The sequence below is a fragment of the Canis aureus genome, chromosome 38 (assembly GCF_053574225.1).
Source record: "Canis aureus isolate CA01 chromosome 38, VMU_Caureus_v.1.0, whole genome shotgun sequence".
Lineage (NCBI taxonomy): Eukaryota > Metazoa > Chordata > Mammalia > Carnivora > Canidae > Canis > Canis aureus.
Genome location: NC_135648.1, coordinates 8287127 through 8307217, shown reverse-complemented (window position 1 = coordinate 8307217; position 20091 = coordinate 8287127). Strand labels below are relative to the sequence as shown.

The 20091-nt window shown below is 39.0% G+C and overlaps 1 long non-coding RNA gene across 1 annotated transcript in view; it reads left to right on the top strand.

The window, feature by feature from the left end:
- Positions 1-230: 230 nt before the first annotated feature.
- LOC144307411 (uncharacterized) overlaps positions 231-20091 on the top strand; it is a 123805-nt gene continuing 103944 nt past the window's right edge. The window contains exon 1 of the long non-coding RNA XR_013374293.1: positions 231-346. This is a non-coding gene — a long non-coding RNA (uncharacterized LOC144307411). The remainder of the gene's footprint in view (positions 347-20091) is intronic.

The window sequence follows — 20091 nt, the reverse complement described above, 5'->3', positions numbered from 1 at the left end:
TAAATCTGTAAAATAAATGAAGTTCTCTGGGGACACTAATTCTTCTATAGCCTCTCTTGATGAGTTCAGAAAGTATTTATTATGAGAAGGAGCCAATTCCAAAGTGAATCTCAGAGAACTTTCTTTCCTGAGCTCCTGGAACACAGCTTGGGCTAGTGATACTAATCTATGATGATGACTCAGAAGCAGGAAGTGACACTAGATGAGCCTTAGTTCCAAACAAGACTCAAGGGGAGGGAGGGGCCCAGAGGACTGAAATCCTGTGTAGTTTTTCTCTGTCTTTCCTAGGATGACTGTCCTCCTTCCTTCTGAGTCTAGTCCAGATACAGTGAAATGAAGGATCTGTGTAAGTATCGTTTGGGTTTCTGGCACAAGAGCTACTGCTTCATTTGGGGTTATGTTGAACTCAAACAAACTACAGTAATGGCATCCTAAAAGTTTTGCTTTTCAACAGTGAATTAGGGAATCATAGCAGGAAGAGTATTGCATACTCTCATAGAAGACTGGACTCCAGTTTCAGATTTTCTACTTATATCTGTGTGACTTTGAGCAAGTGCCACTTAAATTCTTCAAGTCTAATGATGTCATCAGTAAAATGAGGATGATGCTACCTGCTGATGATTCCACACTGGCATCCACAGAATGCGTACTGTGTGCTGGGCGCTGCTTTATATGGACTGGTTCTCCTCAATCCCTTTGGTGATTGTTATCCATTATGTAGATGGGGAAACTGAGATTTGCAGAGATGGTATATCTTGCCTTGAGGAAGGAAGCAGTGGAACTGGAATTTGAAGAGGGGCAGAGGGTGAGGGAGAAGCAGATGCCTCGCTGAGCAGGGAGCCTGATGTGGGGCTCGACCCCAGGACCCTGGGATCATGACCTGAGCTGAAGGCAGATGCTTAACTGACTTAGCCACCCAGGCGCCCCTAAATATCAACATTTCTTTAACAAAATCTGAGCATGCATATTATTTGAAGTGACATAATTATTCACATTATTCACATTTGGGGCAGGCATGGAACACAATAGAGAATGGGGAGGGGCAGGCTTTATTTTCTACTGAGGTTCAATATTTAACTTATTATTTGTTATCTTCTACCTGCCATCTTTCCCACTTCATATCTGTTCTTCTCCTTCCTTCAATTAATTTTCTTTTTAAATCAAAGGAATATAGTGTATAAATAAGTAACAACAAATCGACAAGACCCACTGGACAAAGAAAAATAGACATTAACTAATTAGATAATTCACATGGTTCAAGTGGCAGCCAGTTCACTTAGTTTGTTAAATCTTAGAACCAGGTTTTTCTTGAGTATCTGTAAAGTTTGCACAAAGGTAATTGTTTTACCTCCAGCTTCCAACCCTGGTGTTGTGGTCACAGCGAGACCCAAAAAGAGAGTGGGGATGACTCATTACAATGCACTACCACTACTGGAAAATAATTCTTTTTTTAAAAATTGAAGTATAATTGACGTACAATATCCTATTAATTTCGGGTGTATATCATAGTGATTTGATATTTTTATACATTGTGAAATGATCTTCTTAGCTGCCATACAAAGTCATTACAACTTATTGACTGTATTTCCTATGCTCTACATTATATCCACGTGACTTATTTCTTTTATAACTGGAAGTTCATACCTTTTAATCCACCTATTTTGTCCACCCCCAATCCCTCCCTGCTCTGGTAACTAATAGTTTGTTTCCTGTATCTGTGAGTCTATTTCTATTTTGTTTTGTTTATTTGTTTTGTCTTTTAGATTTCACATATGAGTGAACTCATATGGTATTTGTCTTTCTCTGTCTTACTTATTTCACTTAGCATCATACCCTCTAGGTCTACCTGTGTGGTCACAAATGGCACGGCTTCACTCTTTTCTTATTGCTGAGTCACATTCCATTGTAAATATACCACATCTTCTGTATCCATTCACCTGTTGATGGACACTTAGATTGCTTCCATACCTTGGCAATGGTAAATACCATTGCAATGAACATAGGGGTGCATATATCTCTTCAAATTGGGGTTCTCATTCCTTTTGAATAGATGCCTAGAAGTGGAATTGCTGGGTTACATGGTATTCTATTTTTCATTTTTTGAGAAACCTCCATACTGTTTACCACAGTGGCTACAATAATTTACATTCCCACCAATAACATCTGAGGGTCCCTTTTCTCCACATCCTCACCAACACTTGTTATCTTTTTGTCTTTTTGACCATCACCAACCTAACAGGGGTGAGGTGATATCTCATTGTGGTTTTGAATTGCATTTCCCTGATGATGAGTAATACACTGAGCATCTTTTCATGTGCTTGTTGGTCATCTCTATGTCTTCTTTGGAAAAATGTCTGGTTAAGGTTTATTGCCCTTTTTAAATCAGGTTGTTTGTTTCTTTTTTTAAAGATTTTATTTATTTATTCATGACAGACACAGAGAGAGACAGAGGCAGAGACACAGGCAGAGGGAGAAGCAGGCTCCATGCAGGGAGCATGACGTGGGACTCGATCCCAGGTCTCCAGGATCACACCCCAAGCTGAAGGCGGCTCAGCCACCGGGGCTGCCTCTCCATACAAATTTTAGAAGTCTTTGTTCTAGCTTTGTGAAAAACGCCACTGATATTTTGATGGGGATCACACTCAATCTGTAGATTGCATTAGGTAGTATGGACATTTTAACAGCATTAATTCTTTCAATTCATGAGCATGGAGTATCTTTCCATTTCTTTGTATTGTCTTCAATTGCTTTCATCAATGTCTTAGTTTTCAGAGTATAGGTCTTTTACCTTCTTGGTTAAATTCATTCGTAGGTATTTTATTCTTTTTATATCAATTATAAATTCTTTTCTTAATTTTTCTTTCTGATATCTTATTATTAGTGTTTGGAAGTGCTGCCAATTTCTGTATATTAATTTTGTATCCTACAACTTTACTGAATTTGTTACTTCTAATATTTTTTTTTTGGTGGAGTCTATAGTATTTTCTTTATATAGTGTCATTTTATCTGCAAATAATAAGTTTTACTTCACTTCTTCCTTTCCAAACTGGATGGCTTTTGTTTCTTTTTCTTGTCTAATTTCTTCTAGAACTTCCAAAATTAAGTTGAGCAAAAGTGGTGAGAGTGGGTATCTTTGTCATTCCTGATCTTAGAAGAAAAGCTTTTGCCTTTTTACTGTTGAGTATGATGTCAGCTGTGGGTTTGTCATATGTAGCCTGTCTTATATTGAGGTATGTTCCTTTTATATCCACTTTGCTGAGAGTTTTAATCATAAACAGGCATTGGATCTTGTCAAATGCTTTTTCTGGATCTGATGAGATAATCACATGATTTTTATCTTTTGTTTTGTTAATGTGGTGCATCACATTGACTGATTTGCAGATGCTGAACCATCCTTGTATCTGGAATATAAATACCACTTGATCAAGGTGTATGATGCTTTTAATATATTGTTAAATTTGATTTGTTAATTTTTGTTCAGGATTTTTGTGTTTATGTTTATCAGGGATATTGGTATGTAATTTTCTTTCTTTGTAGTGTTCTTTTCTGGCTTTAGTATCAGGTCACATAGCATGTGCTGGCCAGTGTAGGTCTTACAGACTTCTCTGTAATCTGAATGATCTAAATAAAACTCTTCATAGTGATTGTTAAATAAACCCCATAATTGCCAATTACCACTTTCTGTCATCATTCCTCAGGATTGGCTTTTGCTTGTTTTGTTTTTATAACACTATATCTAAATAAATACCTGTTCATTTTGCTGAGAAATGGTCTGTAAGCTAGCTGGTTGTATTGTCATCAGGTAATTGGAGCAGGACAAACTTGTACTTTTGATGGAACGTTGTTCAGTAAGGAAACTAGACTGGATCTTCCTATTACTGAGTGAAGATTTCTAAGTTTCTGAGAGATAAAAGGGAGTAGATGGGTGACGGCACTGGGGGTTATTCTGTATGTTAGTAAATTGAACACCAATAAAAAATAAATTAAAAAAAAAGGGAGTAGAGCCGTTGTGAAGCTTGAGTGGAACTAAGGCATTTGTAAACGAAGAATATTGATACAGAGAATGAGGATATTTCGGAGAATAAGGGTAAAAAGACAAACAGTTCCCTTCTGGGTAGAGTTGTCAGATTTAGCAAATAAAAATATGGGACTCATGCAATATGTGGGAAGCACTTATACTGAAACAATCATTCATTGCCTGTCTGAAATTTAAATATAATGGATGTCCTTTATTTTCTCTGGTAACTCTCCTTTTGTGTGATAAATCTGATAAAAAGCCTAGTAGAGATACAATACTTCGCAATTCTCTAGGGTATTCAAATCTATTTAAGCAAAACCCCTGCCTAGCTTCCTTAGCTGTTCTTCATAAATCATCATTTCTTCTCAAAGGGGTGCTTTATCTTTCTTTCTGGATTTCTCTGACTCTTGTTGGGGGCAGTGGTTAGGGAGCTACAGTCTGGAGATCTTTCCTGAGAAAAAAAGAACCCAAGGCTTAAACTTTCTAACTGGAGTGATTCTGGAAAGATAAAGAGAAGCAAGAGGTGGAGGGGTTGTGAGATTGAGGGATAGTTCAGGGCTAGCTAAATGCAGTTCTGGTTCAGAGTCCTGGCTCATGTGGAATATTTGGAGTTGGAACTTCATAGACAGAAGTCCTAGGGTTCCCAGGAGAGAGGTTTCCCCCAAGGTTGGAGTCTAATGGAGGGTATGTACCCAACCTGAGCCAGGAAACAGAGGTCACCCAAGAAGGTTAGTAATTACACTTCTCTCCTTCTCTGGGCTTGTCATGGGCCTTGCTGCTGCCTCCAGGGAAGTGTCCAGTGGGTGTACTGATCAGGGCCTGGCCAACTGCAGTGTGACAGCAGGAGTCCCACTTTCTAATCACTCAGGCTGAGCAAGACTAGGTAAGTCTTGGTCAATAGATATTTTTCTTCCTATGGAACAAACAGGCCCATAATAAGGCTGGCCTTTCTTTGTAGAGAGAAATTAAGGCATGGAACTAGACTTAAGGACTTTACAGTGAATGGGAAAGCCATTTACTTTCTTTGCAACTGATTTTGCTATTTTTACTCATGTTAATAGGTTAAATCACTCAAAGAGTTAAATTATTTTTCTTTACTTTCCGCCAGAATCTCTTCAAGGTCCCAAGATTAACAGTGGCTGGTAGAGGATCTCCTGTTTTTCTCCACACTCATGCAAACATAAAAACATATGCCTTTATGTGTTCATATATACATATATGTGTGTATGTGTGTGTGTGCATGTGTGTGTGTGTGTGTGTGTGTGTGTGTATACACACAGAGCCCTATGTTTATAGTTTTGAAGCAGGAATAATGAGGTTTTTTTTTAAATGGGATTATTAATTACATTGGTTATATTACTCTATAACTTCCTTTCTCACATTATAAGTAGTTCTCTAGTCAATAAAGATTATACCCATTTTTAACATTTTTAGAATTTCTGCTATGTGGGTATATAAAGTTTGTTTAATTAGTCTTCTATTGATGAGATTTTAAGGGTATTTTTGTCATTAAAAACTATGCTGCATCAACATTAAAACATAGTATGTTTATTTCTATAGAAAAGAGTTCAGACCATAAGATTGGTCACCAAAGGACATGTATATTTTAAAATTTTTAAAGATTTTATTTATTTATTCATGACCAAAGGATATGTATATTTTAAAATTTTTAAAGATTTTATTTATTTATTCATGAGAGACACAAAGAGAGAGAGGCAGAGACATAGGCAGAGGGAGAAGCAGGCTCCCTGTGGGGACCCCGATGTCGGACTTGATCCCTGGATCTGGGATCACGTCCTCAGTCAAAGGCAGATGCTCAACTGCTGAGCCACCCAGGCATCCCTATATTTAAAATTTTGATAGATATTGCGCAATTGCTTTCCAAAAGATTGTAGCAATTTAAACTCCTCTCCTCCACCCCTGCACCCAGAAGTATATGGGGGAAGCTATTTCCTTGCATTCTCATTCATGCTGATTGTTAATTTTTGTTAATCTGATGCATGGGAAAATGGTATTTCATTCTAACTGACATTGCTGTAACCATCCATGGGTATTTCATCTTAACTGACATTTTTCTAACCAACCAACTATATATATATACACACACACATACACACACACACACACACACACATATATAAATTTATTTTTATTTTGTAGGGGAAAAGAAGCAGAGGAAGAAAGAGAGAGAGAACTTTAAGCAGACTCTGTTCTAGGCAAAATTCCTGCCTGTGGAGCTTACATTCCGTGGTACAAAAAAGTAATAATCCAAGAAATAAATAAAATAATATCAGATAATGGTAAATTCTGTAAAGAAAATAGGGTTAGAGCACAGAAAGTAGTAGGGAGGAGGCCATTATTTTAGATGGAGTGGTTGAAGAGGGAGTCTCTAATGAGATGAAATTTGATTGACAATATAATAGATGCAAATAATGTATAGTACTTAAAAAATACTATGTACCATTATCATTTAGTAATAAAATAGGACACATTTACTTATCAGCATATATAGGTTTGCTTGTATGGAAAATTTTTAAGTTTCATTCACATAAGACAGTTAACTTCAATTTTATATGGACAGACAGTGTGAAAGCAGGCTTATCTTTCTGTGTCTCTTGCAATCACAGCACACAGTACACAGTCCATTCACTTGATCACTTGGAAGCAGATTATACTCAGGATCTATTTTTTGTATTAACCAAAAGGAAGTGTGGAGGTTGTTTGGAGAAGGGGCTTCACCAAAGAAGGGAGGAAGTGGATCTTAAGTGAGTACTTTAATGATGGGGGCTCATGTTGAAGGCTCAGCTACTGTGAGGGGGGAGCTGTCGATGGCTCTTATTTTTCCCATTTGTTTCTAGGCCCCCATGAACATACACATCTAAGAGGGAACTGTCTCAAGGCTGAATGCAGGCAGTATAAAATGCATTCTTTTCCTTCAGGTATTGCCTACCAGTTTGAAAATACAGAAGCTGCTGTGGTGATAAAGGGGGTCAGTTTGCTAAATGGGCATCTCTTTGTTGTGGCTTTGAGATCTAAGCCTGGTTTCTGGGAAACTAGTCAATGTGGAACTGAAAGAGATTCTGGGCCCCACATGCTTAGCCACCACCGAGCTGTCATATACAAACAAAGCACATTGCCTATTTAAAGGAGAAAAGAGAAGTATAAGACTGAAGTCAGGTTGGGCAGTTAGCTCTGGATTCCTGTTGTCTGTTCTGCTCCTGATCCACCCTTCTGTGCATTTTTGAGAGCTGGTTTGCTGACCCAAACAAATAGGCAAACAAATGATTTCTGGAAGTCCACTGAGTCATGCCTTGTCTCATAGTGCCTTTGCTCTGCTCTGAGGAAGCTCACATTTATTTTTTTTGGCAGGAAGTACCCAAAGAGAACTGTCTACACAGCAGATTCCTGCAGGGAGAGGTGGCCATGCTGTGGAAGTGTGTTATTATTGTTCTTATGCTACTCTGGTGAACCTGGATGGACCCATGGATTCTTTGGGTAGTCAAGGTTCTTATGTACTTTCTTAATTACTATAATCAGGTGAGCAAAATGACAAACCATTTGGGGCTCTTGGGGTGATGCTTTGCAAACCTGTACAGCTACCCCCTTTGGATGATAAAACGTTCAAAGTATAAGAAATCCCGATTTGGGTCAAGGAGGAGTTGCAATCACCTTGATGATCCATGCTGAGCAAGCCCTTATTTGTTTTACATTTTCTGTAGGTCTTGGCACAAGTTAAACCAGTCAGCAAAGGACATTAATGGAGCATCAGCTAAACGCAGGTCTCTGCCATAGGTTCTGAGGTGTGGGGGTTAAGGATACATATGGGATGATCTTGCAATGGAAACTGCAAGAGAAACAAGGAAGGGTACATGTGGGGAAATATGAAAACTGCAAGAGGAACAGAGAAACTGCATCAGAGAAACAGCAGACATGGTTCCTCTCCTTTTAGGAAAATTGGACAATTACATTTCATAATTGAAGACATTTTTAAGGAAACTGAAAGTAGAAAGGCATATAATGCTTGCTATGGACATACTCATTTGAAAGAGTGGTCTAGTGTATAATATGGGATAACTTGCGTGAGTTAGGATTGGTTTGGGAAGACATCCCAAGAAGGTGAAAGTGTCTTTAGCTCGTTTCACGTTTCTATGATGAGAGTGGGTTGTTTAGGCAGGTCAGAGTGCATAAAGTGATAATTGGTTATTGATGAGGAGACAGGGAAGAGAAGGCAAGGATATTTTCCAGTTAGAGTGATTCTAAGGGTGTTTCCTTCTACTTTTGTTTCTACTGTTCAAAGCTAGCTGTAAGATAAGGCCATTGGTCCTCCTCTAATAATCCGTTTAGCTTGTCTGAGGTGTTTCAAAGAAATATACGTCACCAACAGTCATTGGGCACTTACCGTGTGAGTCATCACATTTGATCTTCAGAGCAACACTGTATGTCGCTAGATGTTATCATCACCACCCTCACTCTCTAGATAAGGAGTGTATCAGTCAGGATGAGTTAGATTATGATACGTCACCAACAGCCTTCAAATCTCAGTGGCTTAAAGTATATGTGCTACCATGAGGTACATTCTACATGGGATGGCAGAGGCGGCTCTACTCATGAAGGTCATACAGGGACCCAGGCTTATGGAGATTCCATCTTGAAATGCGTTTCTATGATCTCTGGAAAAGAAAATAGGAATCTGGTGAACTGGCTCTTAGGTTTTGCTTGGAAGTGATCCATGCATTTCTGTTAACAATTCATTGGACAACACAAATTATATGGCTATGCCTCCTTCAGGGGGTAGGAAAGGGAAATTCTAAAATGTAGCTGGGAACAGAGGAGAAGAAGGATATATGTGAATGGCTCTAATACATAACTACAAGGAGCCAAAGGCACAAAGAGGGGATGTGACTTGCAAAAGCCCTCACAGCTAGTACGGTTCCATAGCCTACTCTGTCCTCTGCAGAACCTGCGTTTTGCCTCGCAAGCAAACTAAAGGAACAAAGAGAGGATGGTTGGTCGGAAGACTATAATTGGGGACAAGCTTTACTTTGTAACTGCTTGCTCCATTTGTAGCTTGCAGTGACCAGGACAGAATCTTTGAAAAAAATCATTTTATCATATCTCTTTGGCCGAGTGAGAGAGGAAGGGAGAAAGAGATGAAAGTGTAGAAGAATGTTGAAATAATATTCAGAGACTCAACTTAGTTGTCAAAAATGCTGTGGATTTCTTGTCCTTTGTCAGGGAGAGCTGGGGGTTTTGGAAAGCAGTCACTTAAAAATAACAGATGAATTTTGCCGCGGTTGACCTCCTTTGATACTTAAGATGTTTGGGAAATTAGGAAGACTTTTCGGCTGCTTGTTTATTTTGGTCATCTCGATGTCTGGATTAGAGTAGCCATGAAGTGATCTGATCGCTGGGTCTGGGATAAAGAAAACCATTCATGAGAATGAAGGAAGAGTCAGAGAGAAAGTCTCTGAGGGGAATGGGGTGCAAGAGAAGCCCACAGAGAGAAGAAAGTGCTTGGAGGAAAAGACTGGAATGTGTGAAACAATGGGTTGCAGAAGAGGGAGGGAGAGGGAATATGAAATGAGTAGGCCCACCCACATTCATATTTTCTATTCCAAGAAACTCAAATTTCTGGGATATAGGATCAAAAATAAAAACATCCTCTATAAAGAGGCTGTTAAATCAGCTGGCCCAGCCAAGAATTTGAGCACTTCTGAGATCTTCTACATCTTGTTGAGGTTGGCAGACCCTTCTTCTGGAGCACGTGGTGTCAGCCAGGCTTCTGTGGAGTGGCTGAAGCATCAGGGGCCAGGAGGAAGTCAATCTGGAGAATTTTATTCCAGTCTCTACTTTCTGAGTGAGGCACACAAGGCCTTGTATGATTTTCTATGATCTGAGGCCTCTGGATAGCACCCAAAATAGCATTTGGAATTTAATTGCAAGAGTGAAGGACTATTCTCTGTTCCAAAAGTTGAGAATTTGTTAAAATTGGGAATTTGGAGTTGGGCTCCTTTCAAAGATGATATTAAAACCTAATTTTTAAGGCCAAATTTACACTATATGAGTAGTACTGCTAAATTTGTTGAGCAAAATGAAAAAAAATTAAATTAAAAAGAAAATTAACTGGCTACTTGGCATGAATAGTCAGATTTTATCCACTTAGTGTTTTAAATTTTGTGAGATTATACTACATAGATATGGTCAAAAAATCATATCCTTACATATTTGAATTTTGAATTTAGAAGTAATTTTTTAAGTATTTAATTTACATTTAAATTTAAGTTAATTTAATTTGTTTGGATGGGCACCAGGTCTTGTATGTAAGTGTTGAATCATTAAATTATAACCTGAAACTACTATTACACTGTATGTTAATTAGAATTTAAATAAAAACTTAAAAAAATCAAGTATGATTAATGCAACAAATAATGTAAGTGAATGTAAAATAAAAAGTGAAAATCTCTCTGCTTTAAAGATTTTATTTATTCATGAGAGACACAGAGAGACAGAGAGAGAGAGAGAGAGAGAGAGAGGCAGAGATATAGACAGAGGGAGAAGCAGGATCCTCACAGGGAGCCCAATGTGAGACTCCATTCTGGGATCCTGGGATCACACCCTGAGCAGAAGGCAGATGCTCAACCACTGAGTCACCCAGGCATCCTGAAAATCTCTTTTTCATCTGACCCCAGTCCTTAGAGGTAATCACTATTTTTCCCCCAGTTTCATTGAATTGTAACTGACAAATAACATTGTATGAGTTTAAAGTGTATGAGGTGATGATTTGATACGTGTATCCACTGTGAAATGATTACCACAATAAGATAAGTTAGCGCATCCATCACCTGACATGCTTACTTTTTTTATTTGTGGTGAGAAAATTTAAGATCTATTAGTTTTTAAAAAAGATTTTATTTATTTGAGAGAGAGAGAGATTGAGAGAGAGTGCATATACGAGTAGGGGGAGGGAGAAGCAGACTCCCCAGTGAGCAGGAGACCACCCCCCACCTATGCCCAATCCCCAAGATCACGACCTGAGTTGAAGGTAGACACTTAACTGACTGAGCCACTCAGTCACCTCTAAGATCTATTCTTTTGTCAACTTTCAAGTGTATAATACTGTACTATTGATTATAATCACTGTGCTGTATGCTAGATCTTCAGAGCTTATTCACCTTAGGACTGGACTTCTGTAGCCTTTGACCAATATCATTCTGTTCCCCTCACTCTCCAGCTCTGGTATCTACTATTCTAGTCTCTGTTTCTATCAATTGGACTTTTTTTTTTTTTTTTAAGATTCCACATGTAAGTGAGATTATACAGTATTTTTCTTTTCTGTTTGACTGATTTCACTTAATAATACCTCTAGGTCCATCCATGTTGTAAATGACAAGGTTTCATTCTTTTTTACGGCTGACTCACATTCCATTGTGTAATGGAATGTAATATACAATTGTGTATATATACGTATACACACGCACACACAATATCATTCCATTGTGTGTCTCTCTATATATACACACCGTATCTTCTTTATGCATTCACCTATTGATAGACACTTAAGTTGTTTCTATGTCTTGGCAATTGTGAATGATGCCACAATGAACATGAAGGTACAGATATCTCTTTGAAATAGCTTCTATTTCCTTCAGATATGTACCCAGAAGTAGGATTGCTGGATCATCAGGGAGCTCTATTTTTAAATTTTGAGGAAACTCTACACTGTTTCCCATGGTGACTGTACTAATTTACATTTGTACCAACAGTGCACAAGTGTTCCCTTTTCTCCACATCCTTGTCAACACTTGTAATCTCTTTTCTCTGAAAATAGCCATTCTAAAAAGTGTGAGGTGATAGCTCATTATGGTTTTGATTTGCATGTGCCTAAAGATTAGTGATGTCTATTTTTTTGATGTACTTGTTAGCCACTTGTTTGTCTTCTTGGGGAAATGTTTAGTTTCTCTGCTCATTTTTGAAAAAAATATTTTATTTATGAGAGAGAGAGAGAGAGAGAGAGAGTGCGCATGAGCAGAGAAGGGGTGAAGGAGAGGGAGAAGCAGACTTCCTGCCAGCAAGGAGTCCGAATGCAGGACTCATCCCAGGACCCTGGGGTCATGACCTGAGCCAAAGGCAGATGCTTAACCAACTGAGCCACCCAGGCACCCCTCCTCTGTTCATTTTAAAATCAGAATAGATCTGCCCTATGACCCAGCAATTGCACTGCTGGGGATTTACCCCAAAGATACAGATGCAGTGAAACGCCGGGACACCTGCACCCCGATGTTTCTAGCAGCAATGTCCACAATAGCCAAACTGTGGAAGGAACCTCGGTGTCCATCGAAAGATGAATGGATAAAGAAGATGTGGTCTATGTATACAATGGAATATTCCTCAGCCATTAGAAACGACAAATACCCACCATTTGCTTCAACGTGGATGGAACTGGAGGGTATTATGCTGAGTGAAAGAAGTCAATCGGAGAAGGACAAACATTATATGTTCTCATTCATTTGGGGAATATAAATAATAGTGAAAGGGAATAGAGAGAAAGGGAGAAGAAATGGGTAGGAAATATCAGAACATGAGAGACTCCTAACTCTGGGAAATGAACTAGGGGTGGTGGAAGGGGAGGGGAGGGCGGGAGGTGGGGGTGACTGGGTGACGGGCATTGAGGGGGACACTTGATGGGGTGAGCACTGGGTGTTATTCTGTATGTTGGCAAATTTAACACCAATAAAAAATAAATTTATTATAAAAAAAGATTATTTGTTTGCTTGTTGGTTTGGATACTAACTTACATGGGGTCCTTATATACTTGGGACATTAACCTCTTATCAGATAGATAGTTTGCAGATATTTTCTATCGTTTCACTGATTCCTTTCTCATTGTGTTCTTTCCTTTGCTGTGCAGATGCTTTTGGTTTAATGGAGTCCCATTTATTTATTTTTGCTTTTGTTCCTTGTGCTTTCATTCTTTTATCCAAAAAATCATTGCCAAGACCAATGTCAAAGAAATTTTCTCCTACATTTTCTTTTGGTAATTTTATAGATTCAGGTCTTACATTTAGGTCCTTAATCCATTTTGAGTTAGTTTTTGCAAATGGTGTAAGATCAATGTCCGATTTTATTCTTTTGCATGTGGATATCCACTTTTCCCAGTACAAGCTGTTGAAGAGACTATCCTTTCCCCATTGAGTATACCTGGCTCCCTTGTCAAATATCCTTTGATGCCTGTGTTTGAGTTTATTTCTGGGCTTTTGATTCTGCCCTATTGGTTTCCGTGTCTGTTTTTATGCCAGTACCATACTGTTTTGATCACTATGACTTTATAGTAAAATTTGGTATCAAGAAGTCTGACACCTCCAGATTTGTTATTTCTGAGAATTGCTTTTACAGATCCAGACAAGTTTTTGAAGGGTATATTTTCTGTATCTTTGAAAAATGCCACTAGAATTTTGATAGGGACTGCATTGAATCTATAGATAACTTTGGGTATTGTGGACATTGTAATCACTTACATCATTTTAAAAGTATGGAAAGACACACATAAAAAATACCCATAATTCTCTAACACCTCTCACTCATTCAACTTTTTAGGTACATTTCTTCTATATGTCTGTCTGTCTATCTATCATCTGTATCTGTATCTGTATCTACCTACCTATCTATCCATATATCTATATCTGTTTATCTTTATTTGTGTGTATGTATAATTTTTATGTGCTTGGAATCATGTTCCACATTTTATTCTATGACCTGCTTTTTCACATAAGTGTATTTGGTAAATCTTCCTCTATGTTATCAAATATGATTAGCTAGACTTCTAGAAAAATTGACTGTGTATTTTGTTACCATTTAGACATAGCTTAAGACATTTGGAATTAAGTGGCTTTCCTGCTATGGGTAAATCTTCTTTGCTTGATATCAATTACTTTAAAAAACCTCACCTAGTAGAAATTTCTGTTTTGAGGAAGATGGAAAAGATATACTTTTCTCAATTCCTCCTGCTAAGTATAATGAAAAAATCTGAAATACACACACACACACACACACACATATCTACACTATATACTACACATTTCTTGTTATAGTTGTCATATATATATATCGCAAACATAAGTCGAATATATATATATATATATATATATATATTGCAAACATAAGATACTCTCTCTATATACAGAAAGCACACAGACCTGATTTAATACAAAGCCCCCAAATATTAGAAGATGGGACCATTTGTAGCACCTCAGTCCCACACTGAGCACACTGGTTGGCATATAGTAGTTAATTGCTGAAAGAAAGGAAAAGAAGGAAAGAAAGAAAGAAAGAAAGAAAGAAAGAAAGAAAGAAAGAAAGAAAGAAAAGAAAGAAAGAAAGAGAGAGAAAGAAAGAAAAAAGGAAAGAAAGAAAGATGAGATTATCCATGTTGAATTTGAAAGAACTATCTTCTATAAATCCATTCTCCCGGGGAAACTGTTTTGGTATTCTTCGATGCCAGGGAAAGTTGTACTGCTCTGAGGAGAGAAGCAGATTTAGAAGGAAGAAAGATTTCATTTTGGAGAAATAAAACTCAAAATGGCTATTTTCAAGAAGGAAGGGAAATGAGGCTTTCTAGTCGAATTCTAAGAAAGACATCAGCAAGTGCCTTGTGGGTTTGATATATTGTTGCCTCCAAATGTCCTGCAGGTCTTGTGATTTCTGGACTGCGTATATTCACCTTCTGGTAGCATCCTCTTTTTTCCTGAGCTGCTCTGAATGCCAGACTGTGTCCAATGGCATCATCCTAAGCTCTTAAAATACAAAATGTTCAAATAGCCATAACTGCTGGGGTTTTTTGTTTTGTTTTGTTTTTGTTTCTTCTTAACAGTGATTCTAGAAAAATCAGTATTGTTTTTCCATTGAATTGTTCGCCTCTCCAGGTCTCATGTAGGCTCTGTGACAGACACAGCTTTCCCCCTGAAGGAGCTCCTCCCCATTTGGATTCCATCAACCTCCAAAAGGGCTTACTATCTGTCCAATGTCTAGTCTTGGAATCATCTAATTAAATCTTCTTTAAACCACAGGTATATGAAGTGGAAATGACTTCTCTCTTCTTTTCTTATCCTAACTGTGCTGCCCTTGAACTTGTAATTTTAACAGCTCGGTGAAGTCAGCTCATCGGGGTACCTCATGCAAAAGAATGAGTGTGTCGCTATTTCAGACAGGTCGAGGAGTGGTCAGTGTCTGCGCTTCACTCCACTTTCCTCCTGGAGCAGCCCCACCAACACCTCAGACAACTCACACCATTGAAATGGAAAATGTAAACCATCCCACTTCTCTTTACCATCATGAATGCTTTAAACACAGTCTTGGAAAATCTGCGGGCTCCTCACACGTTCTCAGATATATTTCTTTGCTCCTGATGAAGGTGAAAAGATATGGTGCTCAGTGGAAGGGATGTGGGCTGTGCCAGCAGACATTGTGGGGCCATGGAACCCATATAATGGGAGGCAAGCAGTGAACACCCTCTCCACGGGGAAGCTCCGATAGCCCTGAGCCTCAGTGAAGGCTGGCTCAGCAGTGTCCTCGCCTGTTAACCTAATGTTCCACATGGGACCCTCCTAACAATCATGGTTGAAGCCTGGTAATTAGATTGTGTGTATTGCTGTGAATGAGGCACAAAGCCAGCAACCGGGTGGCATTGACAAGTCTTGGACCCACTAGGTACAATGTGTGGGGGCTTAAAAAAAACTCAACTCTATTTTTTTTTTCTATCACTCCTTTGATGGATCTCAAAAAAGTCCTGGACTCCTTCGCCCACCCAACCCCTCCACAATCAAGGGCAAACACCATGGGAGAATGCAATAATCATAGCAAAAGGGATGGGAAAATGATACTCTAACAATCAGACATTCGAGTGGGATTTAATGAACACAACTTTACCTCGTGTACTTTTAATACATTTCACGTACCACACAGCAATTTACTGGGACATGGATTTTAACACGCTAGCCTAATGGCAAGATAAGAATTACTGAGTTGAATGTGGGTTCATTAAATATGCGGGAACCCCTTTATAGTGTTGACTCTGAGGAACAGGGCTAACACTCTGTTTATGGACGCGTTGAGAGGAATTGTACTTTTACTATGTGCGGTTGTTATGTTTCAAGGGACATGATTTCACTGGTAGGTTTGCCAAATTTTTGCAATAACACGATTCTACTGTATTTCTATTTTAGCACCACAATCTCATGGAGTGTATTTAGGGAAAAAACAATAAAAAATAATGAATTTCAGCCAAATCCAGGTTACTTATGGTTTAAGTTATAGTCTAGCATGGAGATTATCCCAACTGTTTGGTTTCTCATCTTAGGTAGATGTTACTGCTTAGTAGCACATTCCCCTGGAGCAATCGATGAGATTTAATTAATTGGTTTCTTGTGAGAAACACCACCTATATTTTATAGGGGTGTGTGTGTGTGTGTGTGTGTGTGTGTGTATGAGAAACAGAGAGAATGGAGAGGTCCCTATGATATTTTCTGATACCTATAAATTTAAAATACTTGGACCTCATAAGCACCTCTCCTTTTTGTCTGTTTAGAACAGATCACCAAGAGATTGCTGTATTTTATTCATCAGACTTTTTAAAGCTTAACTATTAAAGACAGGAAAATCTATCTGTATGCTATGAATAACACAGCACGTGTTGAGGGCATGCCCAAACCCTGAGATAGGGGTAAAGTTGTCTATAGATATATCTCAGTCTTTGGGAAGATGTATGAGCTTTCTGGGAAGATGAATTAAAAAAAAAAAAAAAGGAACAATTTTATTGTCAATAAGGAAATCTTAACTTGTGAGAGTAAAATTAGTGTGTGGAGCCAAATTCTGAACTCTCCATTGCTTCCTCATTTTCTCTTTGATGACATTGTGACTTCCTAACTAATAACAACAAAAAAATCAAGTTGAAGAGCAAAGCATTCAATCAACTCTTCAAACCATTTATTTACATTATATTAAACATGAGTATATTTGATTGATTTCTTATTTGTCTTTGGAAGACTAAATTGGAGGAGAAGTTGATATTTAACTAGGAGCCATTTGGCTTATACAAAAAGCTTAAAATTCAACCAATTGAATGAACATTGTTGTTCACTTTACTGGTAAGCTCAGTTTTATCTTTTCAACCAAGTTTCAACTAGATGTTGGGCCATATGGACTTTTCCTTTTGATGAAACAAAGTGATATTTGTGTTATGAATAGTCCCAGTCTGGGCCCACTGGCCATAAAAAGGGCTGATGGAGCCAATGCCTCCAGCTCTGGGGGAAATAGTCTGGCACAGAGGAGACTAAACTGTCAATCAATTTGTTGTGTGATTTGTTCTCAGCTTTCCACCTGGCTGTTGTGGTGCTATTGTTGACACTGCCATGGTTGTCGTAATGCTGTGTGGTTAACAGACTTACTTGCCCAGCACCTCCTTTTCCACCTTCCTTGTTGAGACGTTGACTTGGTCTCCTAGGAACAGCTCCTTTTAACCCAATGGATAAGGAAGTGGATTAAAAACTGTTAAGAAAAAAAGAGTACATTTTAATGGAAAAATGAGGTATTTTCCATTGTGGTAAAATGTCTTTTTTTCAATCATAAAATTGCTCAAAAGAGGAAGCAAAAAGAGGAACATGTATTCATTTGTTTTAACTTGAGTTCATAAAATGAGTTCTTGAGAAAGCTAGCAGCCATCTATTTCGAAGAATGATGACTTCTTTTCGACAACCAAATATTGTATCATTTCCATAGCATAATTACTTCTCATAATGATCTGAACTCATAAATATGACTATAGATCAGGACCTTGGGTCAGTAACATGGATTGACTATAGTAGGCCAGTGTGGGGGCTCAACATGACAATATATGAGAGATGAGAGAGGGGGAGGTGTAGGAGTGGACAAGGGAGGAGAGACAGTATATATCTGCGTATGTGATTATTCAAATGACAAGATCAGAGACTATTAAGAGTAAGACAAGATCTCTCCTTTTCTGGTCAGTTAACTGATATTAGAAGGGATTGGGCCTAGCAGGTAAGTGACCCAGAGATATTTTCAAACCTGATGTTTCTTACCAAGCCCTGTAGTCCAGAATTGTGTATGGATGTTCATGTTGGGGCGCATCTGTGCACCAAGATAGAATCATAGTTATTACTCAGGAAGACTCTCTATGTTCCCAATACTCCCTAGTTGAGGAAATACTTGACTGCAGATTATAAATCACAGCTGTTCCATGCAGAGAGGAGAGCTAGGCTTTGGGCTACAAAATGTTGAAAACCACAGCATAGAAGCCTCCTACAACACCAACCACCAGCTTGCCACGAAGATAGTAGAGAATACAGAAGGGAGGCAGATGTGGTTGTTGCCCAGTTGGAAATCATGGCACTAACAAGACTTTAAGTGAGGTAAGCGGGAGGGGTGTGGGGGTGTTTGCTATGTTCTCCTTGAAGTTCTGTTCTGGCCTCCCAGACCTGGCTGGAGACCATTTTTCTTTTTGTGCTAACCATCCAGTGTGACAATGACTATGGCACCAGAGCAGCCATTTGGGAAAGGAACACCTTCCTTCCCTACCTGAACCTTTCTGCCTGGCAGATTTCACCTGCTTTTCCTTTTCCTTAGCAGATTCTTCTCAGTGTGTGACTCTAAAGAAAGAGAAGCCAAGGCTTTCTAGGGTGCTCTCAGGCAGCCTGGGGCACTCCTTTAAAAAGCTGGGAATGATCATAAATGGCATTAGGAATCCACTCACAGGTTGGTTGTCTCCTAGTCTACATGTGGGGAAGTCCAAAGGAGGGCCAACTCATCAGATGCACTGAAGATGAGCTCTCTCTAACAATGAACTTGGGTCAGTAACATAGATTGAGCCCTTTCTCTATGCTAGCTCCCTTATCACTTTCTTATTAAATCCAAACAAGATGAATGGATAAGGAAGCTGTGGTCTATGTATACAATGGAATATTCCTCAGCCATTAGAAATGACAAATACCCACCATTTGCTTCAACATGGATGGAACTGGAGGGTATTATGCTGAGTGAAAGAAGTCAATCGGAGAAGGACAAACATTGTATGTTCTCATTCATTTGGGGAATATAAATAATAGTGAAAGGGAATAGAAGGGAAGGGAGAAGAAATGGGTAGGAAATATCAGAAAGGGAGACAGAACATGAAGACTCCTAACTCTGGGAAACAAACTAGGGGTGGTGGAAGGGGAGGAGGGCGGGAGGTGGGGGTGACTGGGTGTCGGGCACTGAGGGGGGCACTTGATGGGATGAGCACTGGGTGTTATTCTGTATGTTGGCAAATTGAACACAATAAAAAATAAATTTATATAAAAAAATCCAAACAACATTTCAGTGAAGATATTGTTATCCAAAGAATATAAACAGGATGAAGGCAGAAACCTGGGTTCATTTGTATATACTGAGCACTTGGTACGTTTTCTTTTTGAATGACTTAAACAATATCATCCATATAGAATAAGAAACAGAGGTTTAATAAGATTACACATTCTGTCAAATTTACCCAACCAGATACTGGTAGGACAGGGAATCATGCTTGGTACCATGTGAAGGTTTTATGTTGTATGGGGGGCCGTGTGCCCCAGAATCCCCTTCCCTGTGTGGTTCCAGGGAGGGGCTGCCACAAGAGAAATTTTCAGGAGACTTGGAAGGTGGAGGGGAAGTGGCAGGCCTTATGATTAGGGCATGAGGGTGCTGGGCACCTCTGCAGCTCACCTGTGCCATCCCCGATCTACTGTTTTATCTTGTGGGTATGGGGCAACATCTGGTTCCAGAGCTTCTCCGGGTCCCAGCAAAGGCTCTCCCATAGGTTCTTGGAATCCTGGGCCAGGAGCCTTATGCAGTTTTGTGGCAAAGGGTACTGGCTTCATCTACAGGTCATCTATAGTGTCAAGGTTGGAGGTCATGGGAGTGAGACATGGGTTCTAAGTTGTCCCTCATCTCCCTGCTTTGCGTTCAGCTCATATTCCCATTGCTGGCTCTGCTGACCTGTAGTGACTTCAGGCCACTTGCAGATGCAGAAGCCTCCAATATACTTC